The sequence below is a fragment of the Cupressus sempervirens genome, chromosome 9 (genome assembly GCF_028749045.1).
Source record: "Cupressus sempervirens isolate cs-2001-9-10 chromosome 9, ASM2874904v1, whole genome shotgun sequence".
NCBI lineage: Eukaryota > Viridiplantae > Streptophyta > Pinopsida > Cupressales > Cupressaceae > Cupressus > Cupressus sempervirens.
In genome coordinates, this window is record NC_143126.1 from 132,786,564 (window position 1) to 132,800,014 (window position 13,451).

The following is a 13,451-nucleotide window of genomic DNA, read 5'->3' on the forward strand; positions in this document are numbered from 1 at the left end:
AAAAAATCCTAAAATGTTTTTCATGCTCCTTTGAACATATGTAATAGCATGCTTGTTTTATATCAAATCCCAAGTAATGATGTCGATCCCAGATGCTTGACAGGCATATAAGCTAAGGACAATCTAGCAACTCGATATGTAAACACCGTGTGCGAGATTTTAAGCTTGTGTTTTGTCAACATCTATTGATGCAAAATGTTTTATTCTGTAAGTACTAGATATTGCATGCACGTGACTAGCATTTAGATTTTATAGCAGACCTGGAGAGCATTTGTATGTACCATCAGTTCAAGCGTAAACAAATTGATGTGAACTGGTGAAAAAACAATTTGACTCTAAAACCTGGAGAAGTTTAGTACTACTGTCAAATCTTATGATCAGGCTCATGGTTTTAACTTCATTACAATTCCTTGTGTCACAAAATGACACATACCATCTTTCAAATTGCAATGCAGACAGCTTTCACGTTGTCCCAAACAATTATGCCAATTTCACCAAAAATCTAATATCTCATGCAAACAATCATTAGCTCAGAACAACTAGCACTTGGACAAGCTTTTTGAGTTGTCTCCACTTCTTTTTGAGATCTCTCTATATCAGGGAATCTTCGGCATTTCTTCATCTCCACCTCACTCTTAAACTTGCTTTACTTCCATGTGTAACTAATTTCCATGAAATAAAAGAAATCAAGTGCACACAGCTATCTGAATAACACCAAGATTGTGTTATTTGACCTCTCACTCAAATGGTTTTTGAAACTATGCACACTAGAGTCTCAAAATGTATAGGCCAGATTTTGCAGAAGCCTATCAAACCTTAAAATTCTATCTTTAAAGATGCTCTAAGCCTTGCATGCTAAAAATCAATTACAAAAATATCAACTGTCTCGCTGACTCTAGTGATTCTTCACTGAACAAGCCACTAGGATTTTCCCATCTGCTTCTGGCACTTACCATTTCTGATAAAACAATTTCTTACCTTTTCCATCAAGCCTACCCATTTTGCCTATTTTGACAGACTATATGATGAGGGCACAAACCAAGACAAAATGAACACAACATGAAAGAAGACTTTTATTATTAGAAATGATATGCTAGTACAATCATTACAGCAAAAACAGACTCAATTGTATGTCCTGTGGGCTTACAACATAATCAGATTCTGGAGAAAAACCCTTCTCACAGTACCTTCTCCCAAACTCCACAAAAACTGCCTTTACAATGCAAGAAATGACCTTAGGTGACCCAAATTAGGTTTACGGTTAGGAATACATTTTAGAATATGCCATTTGGCATCCACCACCAAAGCAAAGGTTCTAAAAGACACATCAAAAGCCGGTGCAAAATTAGAAGAATCCAGAAATGGTTGTCCAACTTTTGGAAGGCATAACTTTTGATCCAAGGCAATAACTTTCAAACCATAAAGCCTTTTGACCTGATACTTTTTCTGGAGTGCTTGAAATTACAAGTACAATCATCCCTCCAACTTACACCCTCTGAATCATCATAATTATGGCTCAATTACAAAATAACCCATTTTCTACACTGGCACATATCCCAAGGTGTTAAAAAAACACTAACCCAAAAAACTAATAGTGGAACTATGAGAGTTGGAATCTCTATTTGGACCAAATGGACCTCCAGAAATACAAACACATTAAACAGAAACTAACACTAAGCATATTTTTGGGTGATACAGGATTGCCCTTACACCACTGGATGCTCCTGCATCATTATATTAGCAAATCAATCAGCCCACATAAGAGGCACTCATACACCCATGTATTAGTCACCCCTATATGCTGACATGATTTCTACCCTTTTCTTGATAAGCAAGATGCAGAGTTAGGGTCTGCGCCCACTATTTTAACTCTAGAGAAAATTTTACGTTCATGCCCCTAGCATCCTTATATATGTCTATACAGAATGATTTATTCTACTGCATTTGATCTTAATCATTGAAGCTAGCAGAGTCGCATCCTCCACAAATTGGGTAGTTGTTCAATCAACCAATGGAAAGCCCGAACAACCTGTTTCATATTTTCACATTTTGTTTTAGGGAGGAAGCATTTGCATTGTTCAAGGTGTCAATGTTCTAATCAGATCTGTGTAGTGTTTCAGTCTTAATTTCAAATTGTGTAGGTATATATATAATCAATGTAGATATAATTGAACTCTACACGGTTCAATAATGTGAAATATTTCTGTTATATCTCACAAGAATGTCACTGTAATATTTATGTCAATATTGATCTACAAAAATTTATATTCGCTATTGAATCTCCCTTAATCAATATTGATAAATATCAATATGACTTGCTGCTGTTCTTAATCTCAAGCTCGATCTGTATTGAAGACTGAATGAATGCTGATCAATATATTTCCAAAACTGATTTTGATGTCATATAAATATCATCCTAATCTCAAGCTCAATCTGTATTGAAGACTGAATGAATGCTGATCACTATATTTCCAGAACTGATTTTGATGTCATATAAATATCATCCAAGGTCTCACAAGGAGGCGCATCTCTACATGAGATCGTATGTCTCACGAAGAGATGTCTCTTCATGAGACTAACCTTAATATCGTATAACACAGAGTAATCAGCTTTGAGTTTGTATAATATCGATCTGCATTATGAGGTGGTCAATACCAATATCGACTTGAGCTAATATTAACATCAGCTTGCAATATATAATAGTCGATATTGTTATCAACTTTGTGATTGTATTGTTATCGATATGTATGATAGTTGTTATTGTTAACAATAACTATCATAGTTATCAATGGTAACTATCATAGTTATCAGTAATGATAACTACTATCATTTCAGTCATAAACAATTACAAGTTTGATAACAATTTTCAGTGAATTCTGAGAACACCAATAACATATAAAATAATAATAACATATAATATTATATTGTGATGTTTACATAATCATAATATTATATTGTGCGTACTATGTATAATCAGATATTATCTAGTGGAGGATAGATATCAAATGCCGCTGAAGGCCAATTTGATTTTGTAATGCCTCCCATGTTTGCATTTTGTACCTTGTTACTTTGGTTTCGAGAGATACTTGATACTCATGTTCGAGGACATTCGAGATGACCTGATGGTCAAATACTTTATTTTGATTTACAAGCATCATAGATGTTAGATGCTATGTTGTTCAATGTGATCATATCTGCATGATGATGCTTATTTATGTGACCTAATGCTTTATGATGATATCTGGTTATTTTGTATTCGGACATATACTCTATTTATGATTATATGATGGACTTGTTGGATTTCGGATACTTTGATTTGTTGCTACAGCTATTTGCTTCATTCTTGCTTTGAGACGTTTTATGATGCAGTGAGTGATTTAAATGGATGATTTTAATGTGATTAAATAAATGGTTATTTAATGTGATTTAATGTATTTATCGCTTCGGCTATATTACTATATGCAATTGCACTTGATCGTGTTGTTCAATGTGCAGGATTTATATCCGCGACAATGGCACATGGAGTTAGTGATTCGGTTGCTCTTACCTAGCCAATGTCATCCCAATATGGTCGACGTATCTTGTTTAATTGATTAATTAAACCCTTCGGTGATTTAATAAATCCGGACTCATTTGCATTATCTGATTAAACTAGTGAGCATGTTTGTGCATTTAGAGGTTCGCAATTGTCACGAAAGTTATTTTGGAATACTGTGATTTATTGGTTAAAGGGAATTTTGGGCTTTATCTTATTTTATTTTATTCCCAGCAGCTTTGTCGTAGTTGAATTCCAATTACTTGGAATAGCTTGTTTTTGTTTGGGTTAAGGGTTTAACTAGGTGATCTTGTTAATTACCCTAATCCTTTTTTTCACTTGAAAAGTGAATATATATCCAAAAAGGAATTTTATTCCTCACTTCTGACTTTTTCAAATAGAAATTTGAGAGCAAATTCCAAATCCTCCTCAAGAGAAAATATTGTTTTGTTTGCTGTAGGAGCTACGAGCATGGGATCATCAAGTTGATCTTGTTGGATCTAACTCGAGGAGACCTTGGATTGCCGTGACTTTCGGCAATTTCTGCAAGGTTTTTATTTTACTGCTAAAGTCGTATTTGCCCTTTTGGCTGTCAGGCAGGGCTCTCCTGTTTTACTGTTTCAAGCTTCAGTTCCGTTTCTGCTTCTATTTTTTATAGTTGTTTGTTAGGAGGTTGAGAACGAGTGTTCCCCTCCGTTTCTAGTTGCTAGCTCTACCCGATTGGGTGGGTATGAGCATTTCTCTATTTTTCGGGATGGGGGTTTGGGATTTTGCACCATTATGCTGGCTGTTTTTGCATACGGACTCTGAACCCATATTTTATTTGATATTCGTGGCTTTTGTACCCAAAAACAAAAGAGGGTTTAATTTCGAAGTTCTTGACATTTTGGGTTTTTGCCTCGATTTGTGTGTCGCCCTGATTTCTTAGGTTTTCTTGGACTATAGTTGGTCGTGGATCCAGATTATCTGTAGGGATATCTTTCTGACCCCTGATGTATTTTCTTATTGCATTGGGATTTGTATCAAATCCGTACTCCTAAATATAGGTCGGTTGAGTGATTTGATTACTTATGTCTTTTGTTTCTCATTCAGCCCTTGTTATTTATGATCATCGTGTAGTTGGTGTGCCTACACACGAGCACATGAGTGTGCACTTGTCGCGTTCTTGCGAGACCCCAGCTCCCGATTGTTTGTTAGATGAGTTATGTTCATTAGGGTTGGGTTGGGAAACTGCATTGCCTATGGGCTATCATCGTGTGATGTACATGGGAATGTAGGGTAAGGTCAATGGAGGGGCTTCTCTCATATACCCTGGCTATCCCAACAAGGTATACGTGAGGAAGTTTCTAATAAGTGATAACTAAATAAATTCATGGGTAATTAACTAAGATAAAAAAAAACACATTGTACGCACAGCTCGGTCAGGGACACAGCACATTGGCCTCCCGAGGGAGTACCGACGGGAACGATCTGTAACAATGTTGAGCTTGGGAGTACCAAGCAACTTACTCTCCACCAGAGTCCCTACATAGTGACCCATAGAGAGTCTAACCAGGACCTTTTGTATTGCATTGTCTCATGATCTTGGTTTCAATCCTCTGTACTGTTTGGCATGAGTGTTAGCCATGGATAATTCTCTTATGTGTGTTTGAGGTCAGATCACTATCTCCATCGGCACGGTGAGAGTGGGCCTACAAGTTCCACGTGGTTGGGAGGCGTAGCTACCTTTACCACTACTAGGGACCAACATACAAAATTGGCCTTTCCCACGCTCAGTTCCAAAGCTGGATGCTCACATGGTTCTCTGTTTCTTCCGGAGTATGTTTCCATGTGATTTATGTTATTTTAGTTTTAGAGATGATTTGTGTTAGCCATGGATAATTCTCTTGTGTGTTTGAGGTCAGATCACTATCTCCATCGGCACAGCGGGAGTGGGCCTACAGGTTCCACGTGGTTGGGAGGCATAGCTACCTTTACCACTGCTAGGGACCAACATACAAAGTTGGCCTTTCCCACGCTCAATTCTAGAGCTAGATGCTCACATGGTTCTCTGTTTCTTTCGGAGTATGTTTCCATGTGATTTATGTTATTTTAGTTTTAGAGATGATTTGTGTTAGCCATGGATAATTCTCTTATGTGTGTTTGAGGTCAGATCACTATCTCCATCAGCACGACGGGAGTGGGCCTACAGGTTCCACATGGTTGGGAGGCGTAGCTACCTTTACCACTACTAGGGACCAACATACAAAGTTGGCCTTTCCCACGCTCAGTTCCAAAGCTAGATGCTCACATGGTTCTCTGTTTCTTCCGAAGTATATTTCCATGTGATTTATGTTATTTTAGTTTTAGAGATATTTGATTTATGCTCATGTATGTCATTGCAATGTTACTTTTCCGCATTGATACTAGATGTTATGGATTAGGTGATTAGATGTTAGATTCATCTCTTCTAGCATGCTTAGTTGTGTTTCATTCATTCGAGTGTTCGAGCCTCGATTTCCATGGATCCGGTACTCCCCAATGTGGAGGAAATTATCCTCTCTTTTTTTACCATGCATATTGTTTCTCCTTGTTGTGTTGTCTAACCTCGCGCCAGAGAGGAGATTCCTCACGCGAGAAATGTATTGTCTCGCATGGGAAAACCTTCTTTGCGTTCTCTCGCGCGAGAGGGCGTTCAACAGCGTTCATTCATTCGAGCGTTCGAGCCTCGATTTCCGTCGATCCAGTTCTCCCCAATGTGGAGGAAATTATCCTATTTTTTTACTCTGCATATTGTTTCTCCTAGTTCTGTTGTCTAACCTCATGCCAGAGAGGAGATTCCTCACGCAAGATATGTATTCTCTCGCGTGGGAAAACCTTCTTTGCCTTCTCTCGCACGAGAGGGCGTTCAACAATGTACTTCCTCGTGCGAGGAGGTATTTCCTCGCACAACACTGCAGTCTGGTGTTTCCTCACGCAAGGAGACAAGAGGTATTTTTGCCTGTTTCTGAAAAGCGAGATTGGGTGTTTTGAGTACCCTTTAAAATTGCATGCCTTCCTAGAATTTGACAGATCGAAAATTCTAGGTTTCGTGACTGTCTAACTTTCATAATCGATTGATCACGTTGGTAAGTCGTGACGCTTGGAGATCGTTGGATGTTTGGATCGTTGGTTAAGTCTTCTATTGCAATTTGTTGATCGGTTACATGTTGATGTGTTTGATTGCATGCTTATTCAAACAAAATAATGTATTGGCTTTTATTTATCCTTGTCCCAAGGATCTCTGAGCGGGGCATTACAAATTTCATCAATTAGAATAAGTTGACTAAAGCTACAAAACATTAACACAAACAACTGCCAGAAATGCTCCAACTGGCCCTCATTGACCACTTGTAGAAGCTCAACCACACCTGTCAATCATGCCAGGAGCATAATGAACAAGTCCTCAATATTTGCTTTTTTTTGTAAATAATGTTTTTGAATAGCTGCAATTGCACATGATAGCAATCTGTCAAAACATATCAATGCCTATATCCTATATTAAAAAGTATGTCACTGTCAAAAAGGCTTTTAGAAATGCTCCAGAAAAGTAGTACCAATAACAACTGGAAAAGCCTTCGCCCAAAAGGAACCCATGTAAAAGGTTGAGAACATTCTGTTATGGTTGTATTTCCTAGGAGAAATTGCTTCTATATAAATGTCTAGACTCTTATTCTGTTGTTCATCTTCTTGTAGGCAATCTATAGAGGTAATGGTACAAATATCGGTGGAACCTTAGACAAGTACATGCAATCCAAGAAGGTATGTTGTGGCCAATGCCAAATGTGTGAGCACTTCAACCTGTTGGTGTTTGAAAACGCTGGAGGGTTTTCAATTATCCCAATGAGAATATGACATGTCTAGGGGCAGCTAACTCCCATTTTCAACATGCCATTTTAGACACCGGGCCAACTATAAGGCTAGACCTTTCTTCTACTTCAGGCTCTGCAAGACCTAGGCGCGTAGACCTCAGATTCAATTGATACCGTACCAGTGCAAAAACATATCCCTAAATCTATTAAGCAAATGAAAACCCCTTATATCTCCTAAAGCCTTATGCAGTAACAAAGAAGTGCAGTAGCTAATTACAACTCTACAAAATGCACAATCTGAGTGAGGGTTAAACTTTGATAGCTCTTCAACATAAAAGGGTAAAACACGTTTGATTAATAATGTTGATTTCAGCAGACCCCTCATATGCAGCAATAAGACCTAATGATCTTGTAACTGATCAGTGCCTTAACCATTGGGCAAATCCATGAATCACAAACATACATATGAATATCTGAGACATATGTGTATCTTCAGATATCTGATCTATCTATTCAACTTGTAAATAGACATCAATGTTCAATTTAAACCTCATTCTTACATGATATCCCCATCAATAACCTCACAACCCTGTTGATTTCCCTGAAGCATTTACGTAACCCTTTGAGTCATAGGCAACAATGAAATAACATACAGCCTTAAGGGACTGCAACTACAACCTAAGCTCTATGTCAAAAATTATAAAACATTGAAGATCATTGATGAAGGAGACAAGATTCAAGATGAAACTCAACCATTTGTTGTTCTTTGTATTAACTTCCTTGAAATTATACATTCATCTGCATGAAATGAAAACACAGAAAACACCTAACAGATCTGAACTATCTGTATTATCCTTCATGTATTAACTAAATGTTGTTCATACAAGAGAGAAAATGCTCAAAGAAATGGTGTCTCAGTATTGGGAATGCATCAAGAACTGGATCCAAAACCCTGGTATCACAGCAATGAGCAAAATTTTCTCCAACAAACTGGAACCATGAATGGTCTAACAGTGAAAAAATGGAACCCTGCTGGTATTACCCAAAGAAAACTGCCAACAACTACAATGAAAGAAAGAAAGAAAGATATAGAAGAAGATGAATTCCCGGATCTGATTTATGCCTGACATGTGTCCACTTGGAATTCAATCTTCTGCAACTGAATAACCTCTCTCTTCCTTCTTCCATTTTGATTTGATTTAGTTTCATCATTACTCTGTAACTGATTTGAAAATATCTTCTGATCAATGATGAAAACCCTTTTGCTTGCCAAAATCTGATCTGCCTCGTGAAATGCTGGTAAAATCTCAGTTTTTACTGAATATGGGTGATCAACTTCGACTCAAACTGCATTTTCACTATCTTTTAACCATATTCAGGTCATTACCATGTTATAATATAGTTCTGAACTTCCTCACCTGAATACAGTTACAAAAAGGAAACTAGAAGAAAACCTCCTGTAGCTTGAACCAGTGGCATTCTGTGCAAAAACTGACCTCAGAATCAGAAAGTTCAGTTTCCCCCAATTCCGGCAATATATAATATTGCTATATTTGCATACCGGGAACCCTCTAAATCTTAGTTTGAAAAATACTCCTCTGATAGAACACTTGACTAAGTCTGCAACTCTGATTTTAAATTTTCAAAAAAATTTAAAAGTCCTAAAGTTCAAACTTTAGGAAAATACCTCATTTGAATTTAAAAACTCACGTAGCAATTTAAACTTGGGAAAATATTAAAATATTTGATATTTTAATTATTTTCATTTTTCCCCTTATCTCCATCCGGGTCAAACAAACTTTGACCTCTATGACACATGGCGGCTTTTGATTCGTTGATTTTTGCACGCTGTCACCGGACTGCCACATGGTGCTTAGTTATTGGTCGACCTCAACTTGCCACTTCATTGCCTCGTGGAGCTCACCCACTTACCCACATTTTCTATCTTTTCAGCAACTCCAAAAAGCGGGCTTGCGCCAACCGTCGGATCGTGACAATCTGAGCACTTCTTGCCACATCATCACGCCCGGGACCCGTTGCCACGTGTCAAAATCCCACATTCCCGCACTTTTTAACAGTCGAGCATCTTAGTTTTGTGGGATAGCGTCGTCCATAAGATGTGGACACGTGTCACAATCTCCTTTCATCTCCATTCTGCGTGCCACATCATCATCTCTATAGCTTTCGTCAAAATTTAGCTTATGTCATCATCCAGTTGGCGCATCCAGGTCGGGTCCCACAGCAACACATGCACGCTTGCCTTTCAAAAAGACCTTTACTTAAGACATTAAACATGTTGAGTGCTTTCATATTTAAAAATATATAAAGTCTCTCCCACGGGAAATGTGGGATAATTAGTTTTGCATATTCTTCTCTTTGACTGCGTTTTTTCTTGTATGACTAGCAGCTTATATCTTTGCCATGGGGTCTCCTTTGAATTTTTCTTTGATGGAAAAACTTTTTCATGCGTAGACTGTTCTTGATAATGTCTTGGCTTCTTCATGGAGTTGTTGTGAATCTCTGCCCATTGGTGTGGATTATTTTTAATACGCCTGTATCTACTTGCTATTGTGTGATCTGCTTTGGATTTTCGTTTGATTGATCTTGACCTACGGCTTAGTGCTCTCATCATTGCCGCCTCCTTGTAGTTTTTTCTTTGCATGCCGACTTCCACTATCTTTGACTGCGTATGCTTGACATTGTGTGGAGAGTTATTTGATTTGCCTGCTTTTATCTGTTCTTTGATGCCATGACTCCTTTGTTTATGGCGTTGACTATTAGAAGACGCCCCTGTTCCTTTATGCCAGTGGTTTGTGCCATGAGACTGTGTTTTTTGATGCGTGGGTTTACTTCATGTCTGCTGGTATATGTGCTCCCCTGCTTTAATACGTGAGTCTCTTTTATAGACACTGCCTTTTTCATTTAATCTGCTGTTTGGCAAGAAAATATGTTGGACAACTCACCCTGCACATGGGTGACCCTCCCTTTAACAAGGTGTGGTCTTTGATTTTTATTGTCTCAACGTGAGCTTTTCTTAACCATGGCGTGACTGCTTGTTTTGACTACCACTAACTTTGTGGCTGCTCCTCTGTTTCTTCATGTGTATTCTGCCTTTAAAATCGACTACATCTTCAAACTTGGTGGCTTTGATGCATGGACTCCCTTCTTCAATGCGGATGGAGCTTGCTCTCTTACATTGACTGGCACCCTGTCTTAAGACTGCGGCTTCCATGCTCTACTGGACGTTTGTTGCTTGGTGGTTTTCTTTTCTAAGCCATGGGAACTTCTTGTATGGACGGCTTTGGTTGCATGATCCTCTCCTTTAAATGTGGAAGCCGGTTGCTCTTTTAAACGACGTCCCTTGATCATGGCGTGGACTTGTTTCTATGCATTATACTTTACAAAGCCAAAACTTTGTATTTCAATGTGTGGAGCTCATTGACTTCAACTGGCAGCTTGCTTTGACATAATTAGTATCTGCTAGAGCATTTGCCATGTCTTTGTCTTTCAATGTTTCTTCTGCCTCTTTAAGAAGAGCTTCCTCCTCATCTGCAACAGTACAATAATGTCACAGATTTACAAGAGAATCACTGCCACCATTTGCAAGCATTTTGTCTTCTTGCCGACAGCCAAGGCCCAAATCTTGTCCTCATGCTGGTCAAAAGTTACAATACATTCATTTGACTTAACTATCCATAACTTCAACAAGCCATCAGCACCAGAAGAAATAAACTATGTCCCACAAGTTAGGAATGAAGCTCACAATACACTAGCAGTATGTCCTTCAAAAAGTCTTCAAGCATGAAACTGTGTGTTAAAAGTTGATTCAAAATTTCATGATGCTCCCACTATAAACAATATCCATTAATCAACTGATAGCCTTTATAGTCAATGTTGATGGAATCAGTCGGGCCACAAATTGGGTCCGACTAAAAAAATTTCATTTCTGAACAACTGAACCATCAAATTGATCCACTGGCCACCTCGTACTGATTCAAAACACATTCGACCTTCTGAATAATCATTCAAAATTGATTTTACCATTATTTTGCAAATTGTGAATTTCATGTCAAGAGGTCCGTTAACTGGCCTTAAAAACTGACCCAAACACCTAACCGGGCTCTGAAATCTAGCACACTGAAACCTTGTTCCACATACTTTCACCCTGTCGAATCTCGTCTCATGACGAATTCGGGGTCAAAAGATATTCGCTATCAAAGTTGACCTCTCAGAACTGCCTGCAAGAGAACATGTCAAAAAACATTAAATTGGGTTCAGATTTGGCTTCGAAAACTGGGCAAATGGATACATGGGAAGACGAAAATTGGGACGCTAGTTCACTGTCACGAGGTGAGTATAGATCTGCGATTTGAGCTCATGACAAATAACAAGACGCAAATGGCGAGCGATCAAAGTAGGCTACTTGGATTCTGCAGACTGGAAACAATGTCAGAAAAGTGATTTTTTGCAAATGGAATTGACCTAGAAAAATGTGCAAATGGATTCATCAAGACTTGCAAACTGACACACTTAAAGTATTTTCAGGGGACAACATAGTGGTACAATCCATTTGACCTCACCTATCACAAATTTCAAGATATAACATCCCAAACAGGGGTACCAAACAATTTGCTAATGCTGACATCAGTAAAACTTTTGAAATTGCATTTGGAATCGCGTTTGAAAACTAATCAAACGGATTCGTCATGAGCTGAAACTTGAAACATAACAAGTCTCTGACATCTACAATGCAACGCAACAGGAATTTCAACATATGGGTCAACTGGGTCAAAATTATAGCACGTCAAACAGGGCCTCCCAGAATTATGTGCAACTACGCAAATGCACAAAACAGTAAATGACCAACTTTGAGGGATTCAAAACCTAGTCAAATGGATTCAAAATGACTTGAAATCTGAAACATAAGGTCTCAGGTATGGACGCTAGATACTCCCAAGGCAGCAAATCACAAAACATTTCTGGGTTAAAGATATGCAGATGCAAACATAGCCTCCTGTCACTGTTTGACACAAGTGAAAATTCAGATTTGACACTAGCTCAAAATAAGAATTCACGAGAAGACTCGGAATGACAATTTAACTTCATGGAACGTGTGGACAGGTTGAAAGGAAGGTGTTAGAAACATTAAACACCTCATGGGGCTCAAAAGTACAGCCGGGTACAATCTCATCAAAAGCATTCATGGGGCTCAATTTCTCAATGGTACTCAAAATTGACCATGCAATTTTTGGTCCCAACACAACCCATAGAAGCAATTCGTTTCTCTATGTTCATTAATATGGTATGGATGCTCAGGTGAGACATTTTCGCATTTTTCCTTCAGCAATGTTAGCCTTCTCATGCTTAGAGTGAATCACCAATCCCATGCTTCAAGCAAACCACCAATTATTAGCTCTTGAGAGTGATTGATAAGGCAGTTAGCTAAATACATTCACTGTTTTATTTCCAGCCCATTCTAACAAACCATGGCCAAATCAAAACTATAACCTGATTGAGCTTCCAACTCACTATTTTTCTGTTTTTGACAGCATTGAAAATTGTCATTGTGTTGCTTTCTATTTGTTTCCTATAATCTCTTTGTATGCACAGAATTGGAGATAAAGTACAAAGGCATGTACTTCCAGTTCATTATTTGTAACTAAAAGCAATTTGTTAAAGGCAGCAGATACAAACTTGTTATTCCAATTTCTGATTATACGACTAGCCCCAGACCCTCTAGGGTTGCCACATGTCACTATGTTAAAAAAGAATTTTAGGGTTCCAATTGGAAGGAAATGCCATTTTTAACTCTCCTGATGTTGCATTCAATCTATTTTTAGCCTCCTATCCGCCATGTCATTTTCCCACCTCGGCAAAGAAGAATATCATCCTTTAGTGTTCTTGCTGAATTCCTTGTGCAGTTCTATGTATAACTATAAATAGAGATATTCTTCTCCCATTGAAAAAAAACAGCATAGCAGCCTCTGCTCTTGAAATTTACGAATGGCAAATCACAGCCTTCTCTTGTCTTTTATACTATTTGTGGACAAAGCAAAAGTTGGAGTAGAATATTCTAGTTATCATTC

At 38.2% G+C, this 13,451-nt stretch overlaps 1 protein-coding gene across 2 annotated transcripts in view; it reads right to left on the reverse strand.

The window, feature by feature from the left end:
- The window catches only part of LOC149537884 (mannosyl-oligosaccharide 1,2-alpha-mannosidase MNS2-like), a 50,472-nt gene that overhangs the window by 9,814 nt on the left and 27,207 nt on the right, over window positions 1-13,451 (reverse strand). The window lies entirely within an intron of this gene.